At 36.4% G+C, this 8,119-nt stretch overlaps 1 long non-coding RNA gene across 1 annotated transcript; it reads right to left on the bottom strand.

Moving 5' to 3' along the window:
* Positions 1-783: 783 nt before the first annotated feature.
* On the bottom strand, positions 784-7,851 carry LOC141658739 (uncharacterized). The gene is made up of 7 exons (XR_012549386.1): positions 7,479-7,851; positions 7,128-7,218; positions 5,544-5,613; positions 5,291-5,370; positions 4,600-4,676; positions 1,889-3,801; positions 784-1,773 (listed from the first exon to the last, which is right to left on the bottom strand). It is a non-coding gene; the product is annotated as an uncharacterized LOC141658739 (long non-coding RNA).
* Positions 7,852-8,119: the final 268 nt, after the last annotated feature.

Below are 8,119 nucleotides of genomic sequence, written 5' to 3'. Positions count from 1 at the left end.
CCCTTTGTACCAGCTCTGAGCCGTCCCATGCAAAGTTGTTGGGAAGATTCGGCACCAGACCTCATCGGGCTGCTCCCATACCGACATGTAAGACTCGAAAGCCTCAGCGTGGTCGGATGGATCACTATCTCCTTTGTATGAAATCGGTGGCAACTTGAGCTTAGGTGGCACCGGGACTTCTAGGACGTAGGCGTTGAGGGGCTGCCTAACCACGTGTCGAACGGCACGCGCGACCGGCTCCTCGCATCCCTAACTCCGGCTCCTTCCCCGTAGCGGGAGGGGCTCCTTCTTCGACTTGGACTTCTTCTCCAACTCGCCGAGTCGGACTCCTCGGCTCCTTCGGGGTGAGCCTCGTTCGTGTGGCGGGGACGCTGTCCTCCCACGAGTGTGGGAAGGACTTGGGTCTACCGCGCCCACTTTGGGCTCCCGGCGTCTTGGCGGGTCGGCTTCTCCTAGTGCCCCGTTCAAATTTCTCGGAGTCACATTTTGGGCCCTCGCCTCCCGGGACGTTTCCGCCGCTTTTGTCGGCGTGTGAAGATGAGCGGGCGTATCGATTAGGTCCAGGAGCATCTTGACTTTGCTATGTCAACCACCCGTCCCATGATGGTGACTGGTTGGTTGGCACCGGCACCGGTGTGTCGGGTATTATTGGCATCCCGATTCTGGTTGAATTACCCCGCCGGTGGAGGGTTGCTCGACTCCAGATTTGTGGACGACATCATCGTGGTAAAATTCGGTTTCGTCCGTCACGAATACCTCTTGTTGTTTCGACATTTTCTTAGCTTTTTGGGTGGGTTTTTGTTGATTTGTTGTTTTTTTGTTTGGGAATGAATGTGACTAGCTTCTAGTGTCTTTCCCACAGACGGCGCCAATTGTTCCGGGTGTAATTTCCAGAGCAGTTATTAGTTACCACCCGTGGCTTGTAGAATAATGTCTTGAGTTGAACCCTTCTTGCTTCTATCGTCTCTCTCGACCTCTCCTGCAACAATGAACGAACTGAGGGCTTGGCTGGGTGCCAAGCGTACTCACTCCGACGCTCAAGTCAGTAAACTTAAAGGATTAAGCTGTGTTACTTGGCTAGATATGTATTGTAGAGAGATAAGGGAGATATTACCAGATGAATAGTGTATTTAGGTTTTAGTTGTGGGATCCTTTCCTCAATGAAGGTTGAGGAGTATTTATAGGCTTTCACCTTTTGTCACGTAGTGGCCAAGTGGCCAAGTGGTTAGCAGGTGGAAAGACTGATTTACCCCTCGGCCGAGATACCTAAGGCAGGCCGGCGGGCCGTGTTGACTCGCCGCCGAGGGGTCTTGGATATGAGTACGCGGGTATGTGTCCCGGCTGGCAGGTTGTCACGCCGAGACCCAGGCTAACGGGCCGATGGGATGCATCGGCTAGGCTGTATAAGTCGTTGACTTGTTGTGGACATCTTTGACCTTGCTCAGTGTGTTGACTTGGTCAGTTAAGCATCGATGTTGTGGTCGAGAATTTCCCAAAAAGTTGTCGCCTTGCATTTACTCCTAGTAATGTTAAGTTTCTTAGAACTGGTACCTGATGACATCGGTGTGCCATCCGAAGTCAATACTCTACCATTGGCATGTTGTCCCTGACGTGAACAAATAAAATATCTCTCGTATTCAACTTCATTTTCGATGCGCCGAGTGCCTTTTCTAGTACCAAACCCCTTAGCTCGAGCGTAATTATTATACACCTTGAGTAAGTATTCCCATTTTGTAGCCTTCAATCCCACTAGAGAGCCAGTAATATCAAAATCTGATAAATGGAGAATGAAAAAATTTGAGTGGCTACAATATGTAGGATAGAAACTACAAATTAGTTGCGACACTATGTAATTAATGGGGATTAACAAAAAAAAAACGTACAATACCTTCATTAAGCGTATGAATTGATCCGTCGTTCAAAATAACGGAACCAACCTCGTCAGTATCATTGCCCTCGACTTGATCATCTTCATCGGCAACAACATGGTTTAAAGTTACATTATCATTGGCTTCGAAAAATGCAATGTCATTAACCATCTTCGTGAAATAAAATGATGTAAATTAGTAATTGTAACCATGACAAAGGAGAAGGGGTGGAGTTATGAATAAAGTACCTAATAAACAATTGAGTAGATGCTAGCAATATTGCGTGAGTGAGATTGTGTAAAGATTGCAATGGAAAAATTTGCTCAGTATGGAAAATATTCATAACTCCTACAAATATGGTAACTGAATTAATTGTTATTTGTTAATTTATTACTAATTGATAAGTTGCCTCAATTAATTAGCAAATTAAGAACTTGCCACAATCGTTTAAGTTAGAATATGGGTTAAACAACCCATATTCAAGACCGTTTCATTATTGTCGTGTTTACAACGGTTGTAAACAGGAATTTGCGATCTTCGTATAATATATCCGTGCAATTTTAGCAAAATATCAAGTGATCTTTTCCTCACTAAGTCAATCTTTTAATATACAAGATAAAATAAAATACTGAATATAAAATAAAATCAGTCGCAATGTTTATGTCTTTGCATATCCTTGATTTATTTTCCCATATTAGCATATCCTTCACAAGAAATATAGCCTACATAATATTGCGAAATAGGTCTGAAAGAGGATATCCTTCAATATTATGACATCCTCATGAGATAAAATAACAAATATTTGTTTCCTTAATTCTGTAATGAAAAACATTGCAACTATAGCAAAGATTACATTTTCAGAATTTCAACCAAACCGATTGAGATTTATTACAAAGAACTTATAAATAAGACTACACGTAACAATTGATTAGAAGAAAAAATTACTCGAGCAAAAGGAATAATGGCTGATACAACCCACAATATGATTAAACATATAACCCAAGCCAAAGAATCATGGCGTATCCAGGGACATATAATATACTCCTGGGACTCAGAGGTGATGCAAGTTATAATTATCAACTATTAATATGCATGTATCACTTCATACTTACCTTATCAATTAAATCACTAACTATTGTTGATATGTATAAATTTACAGGGTATCGAAATTCAAACCACCATAGCCAAAAGACTAACTTAGTTGGTATGTTTATTCTTCAACATTAACTTATATAATATATCAACAAATTTCACAAGACATAATCTAACCATAGATATGTGGACATAGATATTATTGGTGAACTTCATGCTAAAGGTCCAATAGAGAAGAATTCTAAAGATAAACATACTATGTTGCTTGAATTAATTGACTGCGAGTACGTACCTCCAACTTTTAATCTTTTATAAGAGTTGTTAATAAAATAATTACTCGAAAATTACTAACCTATTTTGTTACAGGAGTCAAAAACTGATTCTGACACTTTGGGAAAAATTAGTCGACCAGATGGCAAGCTCCACAATCGATTTTGACAAATATGAACACCGTCTCATTGTTATAATCTGATATGTAAGATAAAAACTTTTCAAGGTACTTTGATTTTTCTTCAAACTTGGTGTGTATATAGAATTTTAGCATTAAAAACACCTTTGTACTAAAAGTCATTGTTGATACAGATTCAAACGTATCTAATTCACTTTGTTCGAAGATATTATTGGATGCTGAAATACCCGAAGTTCGCAATTTCATAAAAAGGTTTTCTCTTAACATACTTTTTTTCACTAGACAAATATTAATAACAACATATAATGACTGAGATATATCATGCTTACCGAATTTCCAGAAAGATGGAAGTTGGTCTGAAATCTTCATCGTCGAGCTCAACAATTCTTACAAGCTACTGTGAATCAGTCGCTAATGAACTTCTAGAATTACCTGCTAGACGGACAATTGATGAAATTAGAGAAATCCAAGAGGTATACCAAATAACTATTTAAGATAACCAAGTTTGTTTTATTAACAATAATAATAAGCTAATTTGAGATACTATTGTGTTATTCTGTTTTATGTAGGAGGGATATTTTGTTACCTTGGCCACCATAACAGCAATTGACACAGAATATAAGTGGTACATTGAGAGCAGCAAAAAATGTAAATCAACAGTGGAGTTAGATGATAAAGAGAAATGGTTACGTACTGGCAAATGGAAGGATATGTTAAATATATCATTCTCAGGTGCATCAAATTTGAGTTGCTGAAATAAGCGTAATTTGTTTTTTTAATAATAAACTCTCTTCGAAATGACCTAAACAACTCCTTATATAGGTATAAAGTCAGGGTCAAAGTTGTCGACCATACCAGAAATGCAACCTTCATACTATTTGATACTCAAGCTACTGATTTGATCAAGCAATCAACAAAGCAAGTACGAGATAACCAACTTAAGGTATGCATCATACCTAATCTTTTATACTTTAACAATATTCAAATAAACAAGTATTATTTTTTTTCTGTTTTAATCAATCTGATTATATATATTATATACTCCAAACAAACTCCAAAAACCAATAGTGCTCATGCACATCATAACACTAATTAATGAGTGAGTTTTCTACATTTATCATTGGCATTCTCTAATTACAGCAAAGGGTTCCAAATGCATATCCAAGTGAACTTGATGTATTACTTAACCGAAGATTCATATTCAAAGTCAAGGTTGATGAAAAGTATAACCTTCCCAAAGATTGGAAATCATATGGTGTCAATAAACTTTCTGAGGACAAGGATCTAATCCTGAAATACCTTGAAACCTGCACAACATCACAGGTTTGTTTATGCTATAATAGTCAATGATACTTTACTTTGAAATAAGTTAAAAATTGCAGTGTATTTGATTTATGTAAATACGACAACGGAAAGACTGCTTGGAAGTGAATTCTCGAGAAGAGAGCTTAGTTCAGAATGCTAAAGGAAAGGTGATAAGTTATTTTCAATACAAATTCCAGGAACCATTTTGATTAATACTATGTGAGTTTGATTATTCTAATCAACATTTATGTCTCAGGAGTCCATCCAAAGTACTATTGAGGATGAGTCCGTCACGAGCTCAGTGAACATCACGCCGACAAAGCGTTCGCTTGATGCATTTGAATTTGAAGACGATGCACAGTTAAGCACCACAAAGAAACATGCTCCAGATCAGACCGAGTTCATTGGAAAATCAACTTAGACCTATTTCGACCAATATTATGACTTATTTTAGTGATCTACTTTCATATTTTCTACATTTGTCAAACTCTTACGATGTTATTTTGGTTTGGTTTTGATACACTTGTGAGAATAAGGTTTCTATTCTTATGCTTAATAACAAGGTTGTTTTTATGTTCAAGACTCTGCTACCAATAATTAGATTAATAGTTTTTACCTTTATCATCGTTCAATCCATCCCGGTAATTCATGTTTGCTAACTCAGGTACTCAGTATAATAAAGGCAAGGCAAACGAACTGCAGATAAAAAAAGTCACACAATCAGACTACAAATAAGAAAACCTTTTGTTGCACTTAAAAGTTAAAAGGTATACTGACAACACAAAAGTTTCAAGCCCAAACTTCATTATAGACAGTATTTGCAATGAGTATCTCAAATAATTATATAGTCAACCTGCAATAACTATTACCTTTGTCAACGTTCGACCCATCCCAATAAATAATCTTCACCAAACCAGGTACTCTATATATGAAAGCAAGCTGCAGTTAAGTCAGTCACACAATCAGACTAGAACAATCAAAATCAAACCAACTTTTTTGGAAATAATGCGTAAAGTGTATAATGTTGTGTGTGTTTAATGCGTCTCATCTCAACCAAACATTAAGTAATACTGACAAATGACACCCCGAAAAACTTAAATCTAAGACCTCATCATAAGGTATCTGCAATAAATATCTCTAATGATTATATTCACTCTGCAATAATTATAGCCAGAATATATTTTAAACTCTAATTTTATTTCTCAAATCCTCATATTTAATTTGATGCAATTACACCCATAATCTTTTTACACTAAAACTTGGGAGAGACGGTCTCTCACTAAGGTATTGAGAGACCAATTTTTCGTACCCTTTTATTTGTATTTCGTACCTCTTTTATTGTTGATCGTGACATAGTAATTTCATACCTATTTACATAATAAATGTACTCATTTTATCATTAACCATGATTTGTACCTATTTTATTACCTTTAGTACCACTTTTTCTTAAAATTGTACAATGGTCTCTCAATAAAGCTTATTAAGAGACCGTCTCTCAGAAGACCTACTCATCTTTTTAATACCTCCTCACATACCATAATTGATCATTTCACGGCATATATTTACAACACACCACAACTTAAATCCACCATCCTCACCTATCTCAACTACATAGTGTAATTTAAAGTATAAGCAAAGCAGAGGGGCATAAGCAAACGGGTATGCGAGCCACCAAGAGGAATTATATTCAACTGAGTTCTTGAATTCAATCAGATGCTCTGGTCTTCCTAACCACGAGAGTACGTTAAAGATTGGCATACCTATCATGCTTATGAGAAACCTTGACCAGTCTGCTGGTCTTTGCAATGGTACTAGATTAGTGGTCACCCAACTCGGGAACCACATAATTGAAGCCAGCATTATATCAGGCACAAACATAGGTCACAAGGTTTTCATTCCCTGTATGAGTCTAAGCCCATCCGACTCCAGTACATTACCCGTAAATTTCAGCGAAGACAGTTTCCAGTAATGGTTTGCTATGCAATGACTATCAACAAAGCCAAGGGCAGTCTCTATCACATGTTGGTTTGTATCTTCCAAGACCGGTATTTAGTCATGGTCAACTATATGTTGCTATCTCGAGGGTCACAAGCATAAAGGGGCTAAAGATTCTAATATGCGACCACGATCGTCGTATTCTCAACACTACAGAAAACGTAGTATACAAAGAAGTTTTTGAGAATTTATAGTATTTATAGTGCCTTTCTTATTTATTTCACCATTATCTTAACTGGATGGTTGTTGGCAAAATGGAATTATTTTGGCTGTTTTTATATGAATTCATTTTAATTTTAATCGCACCATGTTAATTATTAAATCGAAATTTTGGTCTTATTGATAATAACAGAAACATAGAAACTAATTGAAACAATGTCATGCATGTAACATATGAAGAAACAGATTTAAATTGTTGTCTAAAATTTTTTAAAGTAGTGAGTTTATTATGTTCTTACCTTTATTTGTGCAAATTACATCATTTCGGCAGTAGATATCTCTGCTACAATGCCTTTAACCAGAGTCCATCTAAAAAATGATGTGCAAATCCTGCAAATACAGAAAAACAATGCATTGATGAATGTGATAGATCCATTTGCAGGTAACAGTAATATTATACGAATACAATGAGAGAAAATGAAATGACCACTATATCACACAATGACTACTTCTCACCTTCAATTTGAAGGAAACAAAAAACGAATACAATTTACTTGATGAATGTGTAAATATTATGACATCAACAAGTATATTATACGAATACGAATACTGTAGCAAAAAACGACTTATTCAATATATTCTTAACATACCTTCTTTTAATTTATAATTGTGATAAATTGAGAACTAGAATATATTTTCTCGGTTGGATTAGTTCGATCCGACAACTGCTACATCTACACAAGCATCGACGGGGCAAATCGGCGAGGCTGTTGATGAATGGACGCATAAATTTGAGCACTGATGAATTAAAGATCGGCGCTTTCCATATTACTAAATTCGATCAAGCACTCGATATCTCAACAAGCGAACATGCACATGTGTAATTAACACCTCCTTATTTTGATTTGAAAAGATGTTAATCGAATCTGATGTTGTTTTTGTGTGGATCGATTTTTTTTTTTTTTTGATGAAATCAAAAGTAGGGAGATGAATTGGTTGAGAAGAGATGTAAAAATGAGGGTTATTTCATTTTTTTTGGGGATATTTCACGACAATAATCCAAACTAAGCCCTCTATTCTCATATTAATCCAACCTAGTGTTTAACTGAGAAAAATCCGTACTTCAACATCATTTAACTTGTACTAAACCGATCTCAAATTTTACCTGATATCACAGGTTTTCAACAGGTGACAATGAATCCCTTTTTTTTTTTTTTTTTTTTTTTTTTTTCTCTTTTTTCCGGCGCCTTCTTCTTGTCTTCTTCTTCTTCCTTCTTCATTTCTTCAATAG

This window comes from Silene latifolia, chromosome 6, assembly GCF_048544455.1.
Source record: "Silene latifolia isolate original U9 population chromosome 6, ASM4854445v1, whole genome shotgun sequence".
NCBI classification, from domain to species: Eukaryota; Viridiplantae; Streptophyta; class Magnoliopsida; order Caryophyllales; family Caryophyllaceae; genus Silene; species Silene latifolia.
Note: the sequence above shows the minus strand (reverse complement) of the source record. Positions and strands in the feature narration are given on the sequence as shown.